General features: G+C 42.9%; 1 protein-coding gene across 3 annotated transcripts in view; it reads right to left on the reverse strand.

Annotated features, from left to right (window-relative positions):
• PRDM10 (PR/SET domain 10) overlaps positions 1–14693 on the reverse strand; it is a 107984-nt gene extending 93291 nt beyond the window's left edge. For 2 of the 3 annotated variants that reach the window (XM_044258204.1, XM_044258203.1), the window contains exon 1: positions 14607–14693. The gene's annotated coding sequence lies outside the window, so the exon portion shown is untranslated. The remainder of the gene's footprint in view (positions 1–14606) is intronic. The other variant, XM_044258205.1, reaches the window with a different exon arrangement.
• Between the last annotated feature and the right edge of the window lie 4239 nt (positions 14694–18932).

The raw sequence follows: 18932 nt of genomic DNA on the forward strand, positions 1-18932 counted from the left end.
GAAATAAACTTGGGATGTAAATATGGATTTATGAGGAACATGGGAAGACTGAAAGATTGATTCAAATGACTCATCAAGTAACATTGAGCGCCCGTGTGTTTCAACTCTAGATGGCTGTAAGCACACTGCCCTAGCTCCCTCTGTGAACCGTGGCCTTATTTCACAAAACAGCTGGCAGGGGTACAAATACTAGCTGTGGCCCCTGGCACACCTGAACACAGAAAGCTATCTGGCCCAAATATCTCAAGCTCTTTTGTTGAATTAGCCATTGCAGCAAGTAAGAAGGAGACTGGCAGGTGGGTGTTCTGCAGCCCTGAAAGCCTTTCTTACAGATGGTTCTGGGTGGTAACTAGGACTCAACAATCATAATCCCAACTTGCTAGGATAAAACACTGGAGAATGGAAAGAGGCACACTTTTGAGTACCAAGCTGTTTCTTTAAGTTCGTGTGCTTTACTGTTTTAACTGAGAAAAAATATTAAAATGGGTTACAGGCAATTATTGTACAACCCAACTTTTCCTTACTTAACACAATGCATTTAACACAAGAGAAAACAGTGTAACTACCTGTTCACACTGCCTCAACTCCTGAAACACTACACAGCCTTTTTTTGTTGTTGTTCAAATAGGCTGAGCCACTGTGTTGGCCCAGCACTAAAGAAGCAAACTGGGGGCACCTGGCTGGCTCAGTGGGTTAAGCCGCTGCCTTCGGCTCAGGTCATGATCTCAGGGTCCTGGGATCGAGTCCCACATCGGGCTCTCTGCTCAGCAGGGAGCCTGCTTCCCTCTCTCTCTCTCTGCCTGCCACTCCATCTACTTGTGATTTCTCTCTGTCAAATAAATAAATAAAATCTTAAAAAAAAAAAAAAAAAGAAGCAAACTGGTACTAGTTTGAAGTAATTCCTTTTATATCCAATTCACTTCCTCTGTGAACAGGTTAATGAGGGTCTCACCTGCTGCTCATTTTCAAGTTCTCCTTCTTCCACCTCAGGTCCCCTGTTTGCAAATTTAAATATAAAACACAGAATGGTCAAAGACAAGCGTTTGATTAACAAGATAGTGAGCCCAGACAGATGACATAATGAGGCAGTCATTGCCTTCATAAAAATTCCATCTTACTGGCAATTAATTAAGACTTATAATCTAGGGGCACCTGGGTGGCTCGGTCGTTAGGCATCTGCCTTAGGCTCCGGTTGTGATCCCAGGGTTCTGGGACCCAGCCGCCATCAGGCTCCTTGCTGGGTGGGGAGTTTCCTTCTCCCTCTCATCTGCCTACTTGTGCTCTATCTGTCAAGTAAATTTAAAAAAAAAAAAAAAAAAGACTTGCAATCTAATTTCAACCTTCTTCAAATTTCAAGTTCCTCCATCTTAATGAAACTAACTATAGGAGGCCAGCATCCACTGGTCTAGTATACAGAATTGCCTTCTACGAGCCAGGACACTTCTTAAAGCACAGCGCAGTGTAAAAATATTGAATGTGAAGGCAAATAAAAAGTTCTCTATCTTAACAACTGAAATCACTTAGCTAATTTACAGGCTTGCTGTTAAGATAGAGTGGGATGTTTGTTATAATAGAGTATAACAGTATAGAGTATATTACAAATGTTAACTTATTACGATCACCACAGGCTAAGCATCAGTTCATGAAGATAACTTATCCAGAAAAGTCTTACTTCCAATTAAAAGGTATTTTAATACATTTTCATTACTAAGCAATTGATTTGGGAATAAATACCTCATAACTATAAGCAAGGGTTCTCGCATCTGACATATGACACTAGAAAATATGTATATTTCCAGTTAAAATGGGTAGACTCTTCAAACTCTGCGGTTAGCACTTTCTTCCACAGAGCAACAAACAGTGGCATCCAGCGCCTGTTCAGAAGTCTCAGCCACATCTCTTCTGCAAACACTTGTCAGAACCACTACGTCCAGAGCACATGTTAGATTCATTTGCAAATCCACTGAAGCGGTTAAGGGAGATCACAAAATTGGAGTCCCCTAATGGATGCAGTTTTTTATTTTAAAATGCAGCATAAGCACAGTCCGTCTTAATGAAAATGTGTACTGTGGAAATCCAATGGTACTTAAGTAAGCACCAGTGGAATAGTAACAATTATAACTACTGCCGTTTACTCAGCATCCATCACATGCCAAGCATTGTGAGATGGCCTTTAAATACTCAATGTCAATCTTCACAACAACCAGAAATTTGTACTTGTCCAAGGTCATAATGCTTGTAAGTGGGATTTGAACCCAGATCCCTTTCACTACCAAAGCTTGATCATTTCCCTCTCTGCTGCACAGCTTTCTCCTGGGCAAAACTGCCAGAACACAAGCGAGGCTTGGATCTGCTCCTGTTGCCCTGGCCTCAGACCAGATGATGCAATCACTAGGCTAGGCTTGATCCCAAAGGAACCCGGGGAGTTTATAATTTACCAAACCCACAGAGAGATTTAAATAGGCATATTAGTCTATAGCCAGATTAGCTGAGGATAGTGAAGATAACTTCACAAGAAGCATAAGCATAGTGAAGAGCGCCCATTATAAAAATGAAATCTTTTTAAAACACAATAATATTTATTAAATGCCTATTCTATGGCCAGCATTGTTTTAGGAACTGAAGAACAGACTGGTGAAAGATTTGTATTAAAATTGTCAGCAGAGGGGCGCCTGGGTGGCTCAGTGGGTTAAGCCTCTGCCTTCGGCTCAGGTCATGATCCCAGGGTTCTGGAATCGAGCCCCGCATGGGGCTCTCTGCTCAGCAGAAAGCCTGCTTCCTCCCTCTCTCTCTGCCTGCCTCTCTGCCTACTTGTGATCTCTGTCTGTCAAATAAATAAATAAAATCTTTTAAAAATAAAATAAAATAAAATTGTCAGCAGAGAGGGAAAATATAAATAACATTCGTTCACCCTTGTAACAAAACAAAAGCTACCTGGGTGTACAGAACAGAACATAGCAGCCCTCAAACATTAACTGAATCAACTCATATCAGGAAAATTAATTACTTCAAATATCTTTTCTGCTTATCTTATGTATATGCATTTCTCTAGCAGGGGAATTGCGGGTCTTCAGAGTCTGCATATCTTTGACTTTCTAGATAATTCCAAACTGCCTTCCAAAGTGGTCATACAAGTTATATTCCTATCAGCCAGATATGAATGTTCCTGTTGCTCAAGAGCATAGGATTCGGTATTGCCAACTGTAATTTAGGTATCAGTAATAGGGCACTGTGGTTGAAATTTGCATCTCTTTGATTATTAACAAGGCTGAACACCCTACAATGCAAATATTTAATAGACATTTTGCTATCTCCTTTTCTAAAATGCCTGTTGAAGACTTCTGCCCATTATTCTATTAGTGGAAGCAACATCTTTTTTAAGATTCCGTATCTAAGACCTATGCTGAGGTCATGAATATTCTCCTATATTAGCTTCTGAAGGCCTTATTGCTTTGTCTTTCATCTGCCATGCCTCTTGGGTCATAAATTAAGTGTCTGAATTCATGTGAATCTATTTCTGTACTCCTCATGGTGTTCTTCTGATCAATTAGTCTATCCTGGTGCCAATACACACTGTCTTAATTACAACGCTCTTCTTGATCTCCAGTAGAGATGTTTTTCCAATTTATTTTTTCTTTTTCAAGAGTCTCTTGTCGGGACGCCTGGGTGGCTCAGTTGGTTGGACGACTGCCTTCGGCTCAGGTCATGATCCCGGAGTCCTGGGATCGGGTCCTGCATCGGGCTCCCAGCATCATGCGGAATCTGCTTCTCCCTCTGACCTTGTCCTTGCTCATGCTCTCTCTCACTGTCTCTCCCTCAAATAAATAAATAAAATCTTAAAAAAAAAAAAAAAGAGTCTCTTGTCTTTTCTTGGGCATTAGCAAAAACTTTAGTATCACCTTGTCTATTTTTTTTAAACTTGCTGGGATTACATTAGATCTGTAAGTCTGTTTCCAAAGAATTAACACCTTGCAAATATCAAATCTTCCAATCCTTGAACCAGTGTATCTTCTTCATTTATTTAGGTTTCACTTAGAGTCACTCAATAAAGTCTTAGAATTTTTTTTCTGTAAAGGTCTTTTTATACATATTTTCTTAGACATATATTTTTTATACATACTCTCTTAGACTTAAAAATATGTCCAATAGTTTTTTTTTTCAAAGATATTGTTTTTAAGCAATCTCTACACTCAATATGGTACTCAAATCCACAACTCCAAGATGGGGTTACATGCTCTACCAGCTGAGCCAGCCAGGTGTCCCATATGTTCTATAATTTATAAGTGGTGAAAAAACATGGATCTGAAAAAAGATATGATTGTTTCTTTTTTTTAAGATAGAAACATTTATTCATTTTATTTTTATTCATTTGACAGAGAGACACAGTGAGAGAGAGAACACAAGTAGGGGGGGTGGGAGAGGGAGAAGCAGGCTCCCCACTGAGTAGGGAGCCCAGTGCGGGGGCTTGATTCCAGGACCCTGGGATCATGACCTGAGCTGAAGCCAGACTCTTTTTTTTTTTTTTTTTCTTAAAGATTTTATTTATTTATTTGACAGAGAGAGATTACAAGTAGGCAGAGAGGCAGGCAGACAGAGAGAGGAGGAAGCAGGCTCCCTGCCGAGCAGAGAGCCCGATGCGGGACTCGATCCCAGGACCCTGAGATCATGACCTGAGCCGAAGGCAGCGGCTTAACCCACTGAGCCACCCAGGCGCCCTGAAGCCAGACTCTTAATGACTGTGCCACCCAGGTGCCCATTTCTAATTTTATTTTTATTTTTAAGTAATCTCTACACCCAACATGGGGCTCAAACCCACAACCCTGAGATAGAGTCACATGTTCCACTGACTCAGCCAACCAGGTGCCCCAAAAAGATATATATTTTTTAATGATGTATAAAAAAGATATAATTTTTAAGAAATGATGGGGCATCTGGGTGGCTCAGTGGATTAAGCCTCTGCTTTCAGCTCAGGTCATGATCTCAGGGTCCTGGGATCGAGCCCCGCATGGGGCTCTCTGCTCAGCAGGGAGTCTGCTTCCCCCACACTCTATGCCTGCCTCTCTGCCTACTTGTGATCTCTGTCTGTCAAATAAATAAATAAAATATTTAAAAAAAAAAAGAAAGAAAGAAAGGAGAGAGCACAAGCAAGGGGAGAAGCAGACGGACAGGGAGAAAGAATTTCAAGCACATTCCCAGCTGAGCACAGAGCCCAACACAGAGCTCAATCTCACCACCCTGGGATCATGACCTGAGCCGAAACCAATAGTCAGAAGCCTAACTGATTGAACAACCCAGGCACCTCTCAAATAAAAGATACATTTTTTTTAAATTTTATTTATTTGAGAGAGAAAGAGTGAGAGAGAGAGAGAGCATGAGAGGGGAGAAGGTAAGAGGGAGAAGCAGACCCCTTGGAGCTGGGAGCCTGATGTGAGACTCGATCACTGGACTCCAGGATCATGACCTGAGCTGAAGGCAGTCGCTCAACCAACTGAGCCACGCATGTGCCCCAAAAGATACATTTTTTGAAGACACACCAGACTTTGGGATAACTCATATATAAATATGAATGTAAGCATTCTTAAAATTTTTAATGGAACAAAGTTCTTCAAAGTATAATTTCTACTACATAATTTAGTTTAGTTTGGGGTATTTTTTTTTTATTTTATTTATTTATTTTGACAGACAGAGATCACAAGTAGGCAGAGAGGCAGGCAGAGAGAGAAGGGGAAGCAGGCTCCTGGCTGAGCAGAGACTCCCCCCCCCAACATGGGGCCCGATCCCAGGACCCTGAGACCATGACCTGAGCCAAAGGCAGAGGCTCCAACTCACTGAGCCACCCAGGCACCCCAGTTTTGGGTGTATTTTTAAGTAATCTCTACCCCCAACCTGGGGCTCATATTCACAACCCCAAGATCAAGAGTGACATGCCTCACCAACAGAGCCAGTCAGCTCTCCATAATTTAGGGGGTGGGGGATTGTTGTTTATTTAAGATTTTTTTTTTAAGATTTTATTTATTTATTTATTTTAGAGAGAGTGAGTGAGTGAGCAGGGAAGGGCAGAGGGGAAAGGAGAGGAAGAAAGAATTTGAAGCAGACTCAGTGCTGAGCACAGAGCCCAAAGTGGGGCTAGATCCCACCACCAGGAGATCATGACTTGAGTTGAAACCAAGAGTCGGACACTCAAGCAATGGAGCCACCCTGGGTGTCCCCCCATAATTTAGTTTTAATTCTAGAATCAACATTTTATAGTTATGTCATATCTTACTTCAACAGCTTTAACGTACTTGAGAAAACTTAAACGTCACATAAACAAATGCCCTAAACACTGATTGGCTGTAGGTCCTTATATTTATCAATGTATGAAGTACTTAATTAAAATCCTGAATAATTTCATTCATCAACTTCAAGAGAAGATGGATAAATGAGAAAGAGACTGAAATCTAATTAATATACACACCATTGCCTGAGATTGTGAACCCCCACACATCTTGCTCCTAGCCTAGTTCCCACCACTCTTATATCACTCACTAAAATTGTCTCCTTGTTCTCATCGGTAGTTACAATAGTGTTCTGTCAATGCCACACATTAATGATGAAATGTAAACAGATGCCTTAGAAAACACACTGAAAAGTCTAGTCATACGCAAAGCAGCAATTAGCTAAAGGTGTTAGAGCTATTCCACCATCAGAAGGACATGATAATAAGGTTGCCCATAATCATGGTTTGTAGTAAGACTGAAAATAACCCCCAACAGACTAGCCTCAAAATCTTCAAGCAAGAAGAGATCTGCATCAGACACATGAAAAAATGCTCATCATCATTAGCCCTCAGGGAGATTCAAATTAAAACCACATTGAGATATCACCTTACACCAGTTAGAATGGCCAAAATTAACAAAACAGGAAACAACATGTGTTGGAGAGGATGTGGAGAAAGGGGAACCCTCTTACACTGTTGGTGGGAATGCAAGTTGGTGCAGCCTCTTTGGAGAACAGTGTGGAGATTCCTCAAGAAATTAAAAATAGAGCTTCCCTATGACCCTGCAATTGCACTCCTGGGTATTTACCCCAAAGACACAGATGTCGTGAAAAGAAGAGCCATCTGTACCCCAATGTTTATAGCAGCAATGGCCACAGTTGCCAAACTATGGAAAGAACCAAGATGCCCTTCAACGGATGAATGGATAAGGAAGATGTGGTCCATATACACTATGGAGTATTATGCCTCCATCAGAAAGGATGAATACCCAACTTTTGTAGCAATATGGACGGGACTGGAAGAGATTATGCTGAGTGAAATAAGTCAAGCAGAGAGAGTCAATTATCATATGGTTTCACTTATTTGTGGAGCATAACAAATAGCATGGAGGACAAGGGGCGTTAGAGAGGAGTAGGGAATTTGGGTAAATTGGAAGGGGAGGTGAACCATGAGAGACTATGGACTCTGAAAAACAATCTGAGGGGTTTGAAGTGGCAGGGCGTGGGAGGTTGGGGTACCAGGTGGTGGGTATTATAGAGGGTGCGGCTTGCATGGAGCACTGGGTGTGGTGAAAAAATAATGAATAATGTTTTTCTGAAAATAAATAAATTGGAAAAAAAAAAGAAGAGATCTGCACACAAAAAATAAAATTTTGAAGAAAAGGGAAGAAAAACCTCAGAAATCACTTTGAATATCTTAAAATTAATTACCTTCACTCCTTTATGCCTCCAAACATCTTAGAATCCAGTAGACATTCTTGTACTGCATTTCTATATGAGGAGGCTAAAATGTATCCATCACTTCTAGAAATTTACAACATATTTAGGAAATAAGAAATAAGCACAAATAACTGCTGTATGATATGAATTAAGTACCCAATAAGTGCTACTATTACTACAAAACAGTACAAAAGCCCTGTAGGACATTCAGAGACAAAAGGGAGCAGTTTCAAGTACAATGGTCAACAGCACCGCCATGAAGAATGTGTGCTTTCAGTCTGCTCTAATACAGGGGCTGGCAGATCACAGCCCAAGGGTGGCTCAATGCCTGTTTTGGGTATAGCCTATGAGCTAAGAGTGGTTTTTACATTTTAAAATAGTTGAAAAGACTCCAAAAAAAGAGTATTTCATAACACATGAAAATTACAGTACATCACACTTCAGGGTCCATAAATAAAGTTTAATTGGAACACAGCCATGCTTCTCATGACGGATGTGAAGGATCAGTTGTAACAGGGACCATATGGCCCACAAAACCACAAATATTTACTCCCTGGTTCTTTACCGAAAAAAAGTTTACCAACCAACTGCTGGAGAAAGATGCACGGGATTTTGCTGGACTGAACTAGAAGAGGAGGCAGGGGGCAGGGAGATGACACAAACATTCCATTTGAGAAATGAAGGTGTGAAAACATGAAGGAAAACTCCAGAATACTGCAGGGACAGTGGGAATACTGGTTTGGCTAAAGCAGAGGGTCCAAAATCAGTAGTTAACTGAGTCAGTGATCACTATGTGCTTTGTTCCTGAGACAGCTGCATTATTGTGGTCACTGATAACAAGCATTTTCATACCAAGACTATGAGACTGGTACTATTATTATCCCCATTAATAATTAAGAACTAGTCGGGGTACCTGTGTGGCTCAGTCTGTTAAGCAGACTGCCTTCAGCTCGCGTCATGATCCCAGGGTCCTGGGATCGAGCCCCACATTAGGCTCCCTGCTTGGCTGAAAACCTGCTTCTCCCTCTCCCACACCCCCTCCTTGTGTTCCCTCCCCCACTGTCTCTCTGTCAAATAAATAAAATCCTTTTAAAAATAATAATAATTAAGAATTAGTTAAACGACAGGTGCTTGGGTGGTACAGTCCATGGAGCGCTAACTCTTGGTTTCAGCTGAAGGTTTGAGACCCAGCCACGGCTGGGGCTCTGGGCTCAGCCCTCAGCACAGCACAGTCTTCTTGAGACTCTCTCCCTCTCCCTCTGCCCCTGTACACCGGCTCTCTGTCTCACTCACTCCCTAAAATATAAATAAATCTTAAAAAAAAAATAAACAAAAAACTAGTTACATGATTTAATAAAGAAACTACTCTTTCTCTGCCATATAAATATAATCTTTAATGGGGGGGGCACATGAGTGGCTCAATCAGTTAAGCATCTGCCTTTGGCTCAGGTCATAACCCTAGGGTCCTGAGATCAAGCCCTGCATTGGATTGGGCTCCTTGCTCAGCGGGGAGTCTACTTCTCCCATTCCCTCTGGCTGCTCTCCTTGCTTGTGGCTTGTGTGCTCTCTGTCAAACAAATAAATACAATCTTAAAAAAGAAAGAAAGGAAGGAAGGAAGGAAGGAAGGAAGAAAAACTAAGCTTACAGACTTTATGTAGAGGGCCCAAGATGAGTCGATTGAGTCTACTCTATGAATCTAGGTTCCTTTGCCCACAGAGCCCAATGCTACAACATATCAAACCTCCATACAGGGTAGTAAAAGGAAATGTTTGTTTTCAAATACAGACATAAAAAGAACATGATTTTATCTGTAAGCTATGACTCTTGTGTGTTTAAAAGTACAGTTGTCCCCTGAGCTGGTCCAAAAAGTTCCACACTTGGAATCAAACTATCAGGCCTTTCCCTAAATCATAGGAAGGGGGGGGGGGAAGTGAGCTTGATTTTCTCAGTTTTAACTTTCTCCCAGAAGTATTCCTTAAAGCTTTGAAAAAATGATACATTATAAAAATCAATGAGTAAGCAGCAGACCAAGTTTGGGAAAATTCAGCTGATTATGCTTAGCTCAACTTTTTTTAATGGATTATGTGCTCAATAAATTTTCATTTTATTATTTTAAGTTCAAATAATTGAGTATATTAATTCAACAACAGTTAACTCAATTATCTGGAAGTGGCTTTAAGGTTTTCTTCAAAAGAATAATGCTTCTGTGAGCTCTATCATAAGCACTAAGAAAAAAATCAGACATACCTACATATTAGCGTATCTATTAGATGAAACTATAGAAACCAAAAGATAATACATTGTATGAAGACTTATGTTACTTGGAAACCCCACTCCTATTAAACGAAGTCTAAGACTGCAAGTTCAACAGAAATCACACAAGCCACATAGGCAGGCTACATATGTAATTTTAAATCTTCCAGTACCTCTGTTTTTTAAAAGTTGAAACAGGTGAAATTGAAATAACATATTTATTTAACCTAGTATATGTAACATATTATCATTTCAACATATAATCCATATCTTAAGAGCACCCGGCTGGCTCAGTGGGAAGAGCACGTGACTCTTGAACTCAGGGTTAGGAGTTTGAGCCTAACATTGGATACAGAGATCACTAAAAAATAAATAAACTGGGATGCCTGGGTGGCTCAGTCAGTTAAGCAGCTGCCTTCAGCTCAGGTCACGATCCCAGGGTCCTGGAATCAAGTCCCACATCTGGCTCCCAGCTTGGCAGGGAGCCTGCTTCTCCCCTGGCCTGCTGCTCTCCCGGCTTGTCTCACTTGCTCTTTCTCTCTCTCTGACAAATAAATAAAATCTTTCTCAAAAACTAAATAAATAAACTTTATAGTTAACATTTTATCAATTGTTTCTTGATACTGAATCTCAAAATCTGGCATAAAAGTATTTTACACCTACAGCACTGGCCAAATTTCAAGTGCTCCATAGCCACATGTGGCTACTGCCTACTATTTTGGACTGCACAGATCGAAGGGATAGCTCTTCTAAAGATCACAATAGTAAAAAGGCTGTGGATTGCAACCATTGAGTGAGACCTAGAAAGTGCAAGACATGGGTCAAGAAAGAAGCATGTAGCTCCAATATTCTAACGTTGAAATAAGACTTCAACTAGGAAATGAATAACAATAACGTACCATTTTAGCAGATGACGTTTCAGCAATCTACTTGGGGTTCTTAAAATATTGTACAGTATTGATTTTATAATGTTTGTTTTCTCCACATTGTAACTAGCCTTGCTATAATTGTGATTATCCATCATCTCCCCACCGCCTCTCCATTTCCTCACCACCACCTCCCACCAAACGCCTGCCACGACCGCCAAGGAATTTTCTCTTTCAAAGTTATCAAAAAACAAAACATAACAAAACCTACTTCCAGATGTTTCCCACAACTTGAACAAATTTTTTTTTTTTAAGATTTTATTTATTTGACAGAGAGAGATCACAAGTAGGCAGAGAGGCAGGCAGAGAGAGAGAGGAGGAAGCAGGCTCCCTGCTGAGCAGAGAGCCGGATGCGGGACTCGATCCCAGGACCCTGAGATCATGACCTGAGCCGAAGGCAGCGGCTTAACCCACTGAGCCACCCAGGCGCCCCAACTTGAACAAATTTAAAACATACACAGATAATGTATAAACCACTGAAGGATCTGGGAAAGGGAATGGAAATAATGTTTCAGTACTGACAGTAAAGTATCAATGTCACAGAAGAAACTGGAGGAAATAAAATGGGAAGGCACCAGTCCAGAATGTTCCTCAGAAATCTTGAAATAGTGTTGTAGCCTTGAGAACAAAAAAAAAGGCAGAGACCAGACTTAGCAGTGATTCAAGTAAATCAGGTAAACAGTTGAATGCCAGAAGAAGGAGAAGAAGGCTTCAACGGAGAAAGACCAAAACAATGAAGTCAGCAACTCCCCTCTCCCCTTCCTCCCCTTACACAATACTCCAGGAGAATTCTAGAGGGACCATTCTGCAAAGATTTGCTTATAGCAAACATTTCATTTTTCTTAGCTCACTGGCTCTTTCTGGACACCAGACCAAATTCTCATTTGCTAATCTGCTAAAATACCGATGATAAGTTTAAACAATCATCAATAAATTCTGCTTGTAAAAAACACACAAATTGCTGGAGGGGTGTGTCATGGCTCTTTGGCGAAAGAGGTGGGGCGGAGGAAGATTATGTATTGTGGTGGTAATAGGTCAAAGTATATCAGCATTCAAATGTAAAACAAACTCTGACTAAACAATTCAAACACTGCACTGACAACAAGTTTAATGGTTTGTCTTTTACCAAAAGAAAGCTTGTAGTCCTGATGTGTTTACTAGTGCTTGAAACGTAAAATTAAGGAAACTATAATTATAGCTCAATATTTTTCAGTTCTGATCAATTCTGCTTGTTACTCAGAAACCTATCCCATTAGGACACATTTTTAAAAAGTAAAATGAGTCAACTGTTGTAATTCTTTCAGTTCAGAGGATTTCATGATGCACCCCTCAAGTAATGGGGGAAAGTACGGACAGTACCCAATTATCAGTGAAGTCATGAGGGTACCCATCTACATGAAGAACAAAACCAGAAACAAAAACCAAATATCACAATGCCAAGTTTGTAAAAATATTTGATACACACATTCACAACAAGATCTGAATCACACTAAATTATAAGCAAGGATTAACTCTAGTAATTTTACTTGAGGTAATTTTTATTTTATACTGTTCCTATATTTTCTGTGTTTTCTACAATGATCATGTATTACTGTTAAAACTAGGACGAAATAAATTTAGACAAGTGGGAACTGAGGCAGTACCAATCAATTTAGGATTGTATTGGATTGATAGGCTATCTCTTACACCACCACATTCTAAGCAAAAGCATTCAGGGCCCTTGAAGACATGAACTTTGCCTTATCTATCATATATACTTGATTATGTTCACATGCACAATATATGATGTGCACATTGATACTTGTGCTGCAAAACATTAGGAAACTAAAAATGATTCATTTAGAAAAACAGACAGCAGGTAAGCACCCTTGCAATACAAAGAGGCAAGAGTGGGACCGCCAAGGAATAAATCAGTTTAGAGGAGTCACAAGGTAGGAATGTCTTGGTCCAAAATTTTAAAATGTACATCTACTACAAATTGTTCACTTTATTTCTTTTTTAAAGATTTTATTTATTTACTTGTCACAGAGAGAGCACACAAAGAGGGAGCCCAGAGGGAGAAGCAAGCACCCCACTGAGCAAGGAGCTCAAGGAGGGACTGGATCCCAGCACCTGGGATCATGACCTCAGCCAAAGGCTTAAGACTGAGCCACCCAGGCAACCCTAAATTATTCACTTTAAAACGTCCCCTTTTGTAAAACTATCTCACCTCAACTCATGAAAAAAGTAATGTAGAAGTTACTTCTAAACATACAATCAATCAGCACTGCTTTAAAACGTGGGGTTGCCCCCCACAACAAAGGCAATTTTCTCAGTTCTAGAGAAACATGTTAATAATGGTTCATCAACGGGTAAACTATTATGGTGTTGGGGATGGAGTGGGTAGAAGAGTACCAAAAACAGGGTACCTTCCGGCCTTCAAAGAGCTTATCCCAAAAGGCAGTGTGATAACAAAGGAACGGATCGTGCAACGAGGCCCCAAAACGGTCGTGTTTTTTTTAGTTTTAAAATAATGAAGGTAAGTACTGTTGAGGTTAAAACTTTGTGGGACAGGATTTGAACAGATGACGGTGCAGAATTAGGCACATGGCTGAGCTGGGTGGACTCATCGCACACTTAATCCTCAATGGCAGCACCCAAACCACCCCCCCCCCGTGTTAAGCATACACAAACATCGACTGAAATTTGACTGAAATCCAACAAATCCGCCAAGCAAGGGCAAACACGCACGCACACAAATTTCAAGAGCGCTGCGTTCATTTTCCTTGGTCGGGACCTAACACCTGGCTACTGACTAAAAAATGCTTAACGAAAGCTGAGGATCGCCTGGAACCTGTACACCATCCACCCGCCCCAAAGGGCCTCTGGCTCACGCCTTTGCACGCGACACCGAGCACAGGTTGGCCTCGGCCTCCGCCCTGCCCACCCGGGCCGCTGTTTACCAAGACTGACCCAAACGTGCCATCCCCGCGCCCCTCCAAGCCGGGCCTCCCCGGGTCCCGCCGACGCCAACTTGTAAATATGGGACTGGGGGAACGGGCAATCAATGGCAGGTGGGTGGCGCGGCCTCACGAGACAAAGCAGGGCGCCCCATCCGAGGGAGCCCTCCATCGCGCGGACCCGCCTGGCCCTGAGCCCCGGTCCGCGCCGCCACCCCCGCGCCGCCCCCCGGAGTACCCGGCCGGCAGAGACCGCCCGCTGCACCCCGAGCGCCGGCCCAACCGCCGCGGCAGGAGCGCGCAGGGCACCCAACTGCCGTCCCGGCCCAACCAACGCGGGCAGGGGAGGAGAGGTGCGCGCGGCCGGCGGAGCGTGCGAGCCACTCGGGGGTCGCAGGGGGGAGGCTGCGCGCGGGGAAGGCAGGGGCCAAGAGGCGCCGAAGCCATCGCTGAACGCGGCGCCAGAAGGGGCTCCTTTAGGGGGTTTTGCCCCTTTCCCCTTAGAAGGTGCAGATGGTTTGACCCCCCACCCCGAGTGAGGTGCCTTGTCCCAGCCCCGGCTGGACTGTACCATCGGGCGGTGCCGCCGGGATTTCTCCCCCCCACCACCACCATCAGTTTTCCCCCCCCACCCGGGTCCGCGGTCGGTTGGCCCCGGCCGGGCTCTGAGACGCGGAAAGAGCTTGGCGCCATTTTGGGTGGGACTAAGCAAAGACGAAACACCCTCCCAGTCGATGGGGTACTCTGGACGCTGGCTTATCCGGTTCCCTTGATCCTTTAGGTACTTACACGACGTTGGGTGAGGGGAGCTGGAAGATCAGCGGGTCCCCGATCCTCTCTCCCTAGGGGTGATGGAAATCAAACCCCCCCCGCCACCTCCAGGTGGTTCTTCCCGCCGCAGAGTGGGAGCAGCATAAAAGGCGGGGTCTTATTAGCATAATCTGCCTGGCAACCTGATCTCGACGTTTTGTGATTGGTTGAACTCTGTAAACCCCATGCCCTGCCTAGAGACGAGTAACGCTGGGGCGAACTGACAGGCCCAGATTTAAGACTCATGACGAAGATCCTGAGACGCTTATTCAGGCGGCAGAGAAAGCCAAAAGGAGATCCGCACATTGGCCCAATGACTGAAGGCCTCTTTATTTCGTGCTCTGCTGTTCATTTAAAACCCAATCAAAGAGCGGGTCTCAGGCAGCGCTCGCCTACGTTTGTACTCTAAGCCAATCAGAAAGGCCGACTCTTCGGATTCAGGGTCAAGCCTGGCCCGCGGGTTCCGTGGCAGCGGCGGTGGGGTAACGGCCGGCCTCGGTGGCCCAGGTAGCAGGGATGGAGTGCTCATGGGGCCCGAGCCAATACCCCACACTCGAGAGGCCCGGTGTCCTGAGACGCCGAGCCAGGGACGTGGCGGGATGAGCGCGCCGCCGGCTTACGGGCGTGCTCCGGCTTGGCGCCTTCACAGATTTGCACCTGAAGCTGACCTGCCTGCGGAGTCTCGGCTGAACCGATGCTACGCGCCAACCCGAAAGCAGCGCGGGCCTCGGCGGGTCGGCACGGGCCTTCCTGGGCCTCGGGTTCCAGGCTTCTGGGTGTCCAGAGCCCGCCGCGCCCTCCTCCTGCTGCTGACGGTGCCTCCACCTCTGACCCCGCGACTGTGTCTGTGCTCAGCCCTTGCCAAACCCTGGAGCGCCTCATGGCAGCGCTCCTCGACCCTTTTCCCATTCTGAAAAAGGAAAGGTTTTTCCAGAAACACAAAGCATTATTCAACAATGATTAACCAGTGACTCAGGCACTCATTTCTTAACCTCAGGCTTCTACATCCTACCATCCCATAAAATTCCCTTCCCAAAGGGTAGTCAGGTGCACAGAAATGAACCCAAGCTTTGGAGCAAGATCTCCAACCCTAGATAGCCATCCCTAATAGGAATGAATGGCAACTAGATCTGGAAGGGACCTTGAACCTTTGGACCTTCCCGAGGGCTGTTTTTCCATCTAAGACATCTACCTTTCTACATTGTTTTGAAGATTAAGTGAGATTTACATGTAAAAATACCACCCACCTTGCAACTTAAAAGGCAGTGTTAATGATGATAAAGGAGATAAAACTGCTGAACTAATTGGCTAACCAAGAAAAAGTGGAAGAAAGCCCAAATAAGCAGAAGACTTGAAAATAGAAAACATCCAAGGGTGGGGAGGGGAATCCGTGAAATCCCTTCTACAATGTCCTCCTCACTGTTTTGTTTATTTAAAGAAACTGGAAACAAAGTGGAAATCGGAGAACATTGGGTTTTTTAAAACTTCAAAACAGTTGATTACCTTGTAGTAAGCAATTTGATAACTAGACCTGTCTTATTCCTCCACAGGGAGGGAGATGCCACAGGACTTAGAATTAGGTGATCCATAAACACTTGAATTTAATTGAGAAGGCAATGTATTGGGGACCTGATGAGGCACATGTAAGTAACTTCACTGAACGGAAGTCAGTTGCCTTAGGAAAGACTATATTGGTTAAAAAAGTCATTCCAGTGTTCCCCTTTAGCCCCATGCTTGCACAAACAATGCCAGAGGCTGGGCAGGTCCACTCCTACATTCTTTGACCTCTAGAGAAAACGTTCCCTATTTTGAGATTTGACATATCATGCTCTCTGATGGATTAGGATGGTCCCAAATGAGGTCTGCTAGACCAGAAATGTCAAGGAAACCAGAAGAGGAAATTGACATGAGAAATGGGGCTAGCTGGGCTGCAGAGTACAAGATACCCTCATGGACTCTGAGAAATGGTCTGAAACTTCAGAGTGCACACGTATTACAGTTGGACACCACCCCAGTGATGTTTTTTCATTCAGAAGGCCTTGAGTGAGCCTCAGCTCTATACATTATATATTTTTTTTAATATTGTTTTTTAAGTTATCTCTATACCCAATGTTGGGCTCAAACTCATGACCCCGAGATCAAGAGGATGTACTCTCTACGGACTTAGCCTGCCGGGTGCCCCTTATATAAATTTTTATTTTTAAATTTATACTCAGTAAAATTCACTCCTTTGGTATACTGGTATTTATTGAATATATACTGTATGTAGCAGAGGCAACAGAAGAAAATAAGATAATTCCAGGTGATAAGAAGAAAGTAAAGCAGGGGCACCTGGGTGACTCAGTCAGTTAAGGATCCTGGGATCAAACCCACATGGCAGTCTCTGCTCAGCAGAGAATTTGCTTTTCCCCCTCCCGCTTCCGTCCTGCTCCAAATGTTCCTCCCCTGACACTCACAAGCTCTCAATCAAATAAATAAACTTTTTAGAAGATTTTATTTGTTTGTTTGTTTGTTTGTTTGAGAGAGAGAGACTGAGCAGGGGAGGAGCCAAGGGGAAAGGAAGAAGCAGGCTCTGTCACAGGACCCTGGGATCATGACCTGAGCTGAAGGCAGATGCTTAACCAACTGAGCCACCTAGGCACCCCCATTTTTTTTACGGTCATATTTATTTATTTGAGAAAGAGAGAACACAAGCGACAGAGCGCAAGCATGGGGGAGCATTTTGGAGGGAGAAGCAGACTTCCCACTAAGTAGGGAGCCTGCCAAGAGGCTCGATTTTAGGATCCCGAGATCATGACCTGAGCCAAAGGCAGCAGCTTAACCAACTGAGTCACCCAGGTGTCCCCAAAGAAGTCTTTTCTAAGATACTAACATTTTGAGCTGAGACTTGAGACTTGAATAATTAAAAAAAAAAAAAAGCACCCATTAAAATTAACAACACAGGAAACAACAGATACTGGTGAGGATGTGGAGGAAGCAGAACCCTCTTGCACTGCTGGTGGGAATGCAAACTGGTGCAGCCACTGTGGAAACAGTATGGCAGGTCCTCAAAAAGTTAGAAATAGAACTGCTCTATGACCCAGCAATTGCACTACTATGTATTTACCCGAAGGGTACAAAAATACTGACTTGGAGGGATACCTGCATACCTATGCTTATAGCAGCATTATCAACAATAGCTAAATTATGTTAAGAGCCCAAATGTCCATCTACTGATGAAGGGATAAAGAATATGTGATACACACACACACACACACACACACACACAGGAATATTACTTGGTCATAAAAAAAGAATGAAGTCTTACCTTTTTTAGAGTGGAAGCTCATTAAGGCAAGGATTTTTGTGCTGAATCTTCTTTTTTTTTTTTTTTCATACTAAAAACAATAAGAAAGCCTGAGTTGCTGGAATATAGGGCAAGGAGTATAGTGATACAAGAAAATTTGAAAGGATCGTAAGATCATACAACCAGATCATAAAAGGTTTGGAATATTATGGTATTAGAGCTGTTATTGTATTTTAAGTGTGATTTAAAGTGGTTGGACGTTTTAAGCAGGAGTATAATGGGTTTTGTTTTTTAAGACGATCCTGGCTGCTCCAGGGTGCTTATCTTGTTGGGTAAGAGGGGAGAAATAAGAGACGAGGAGTTAGGAGTCTGTTGCAATATATTCTAAGCAAGAAATTGTTGATCTTGACTAAAATAGGAGTAGTGCAAATGGAGAGAAGTGTGTGGATACCAGATATGTTTTGGAGGTAAAACCACAGAACTTGCAAATAGATAAGATAATGGAAAGGAGTGGGAGTTTCTAGTGATGACAGGAGAGTGATGGAGAATGACTTGAAACATTGAGACTTTAAAAATAAAAAAGAAAGAAAAATTGAGTCTCGTGTGACCAAGTGAATGTTGATGACTCCACTGAAATTGGGAAGACTGGGAGAGAAATGGTTAGAAAATCAAGTATTCTGTTGTGGTCATGCTAAGTTTGAAGTATATATTTTAGAAATCCAATTAGACAAACTATACTGGCAGTTAGCATACAAGGAGAGATCAGGGCTATGATACAATTTCAGGATTATTAGGCTTTACAATTACAATTATCAGGCTATGATACAAATTCAGACTATGAATTGTATTTAAATACATATAGTTGGGGTGCTTGGCTGGCTTAGTCCGTGGAACATGCGACCCTTGATCTAGGGGTTGTGAACTCAAGTCCCATGTTGGGCATAGTACCTACTTTAAAACACACACACACACACACACACATAAAATTAAATGAAGTCTAATTAGATAAGTTCACCTGA

The sequence above is a fragment of the Neovison vison genome, chromosome 7 (assembly GCF_020171115.1).
Source record: "Neovison vison isolate M4711 chromosome 7, ASM_NN_V1, whole genome shotgun sequence".
NCBI classification, from domain to species: Eukaryota; Metazoa; Chordata; class Mammalia; order Carnivora; family Mustelidae; genus Neogale; species Neogale vison.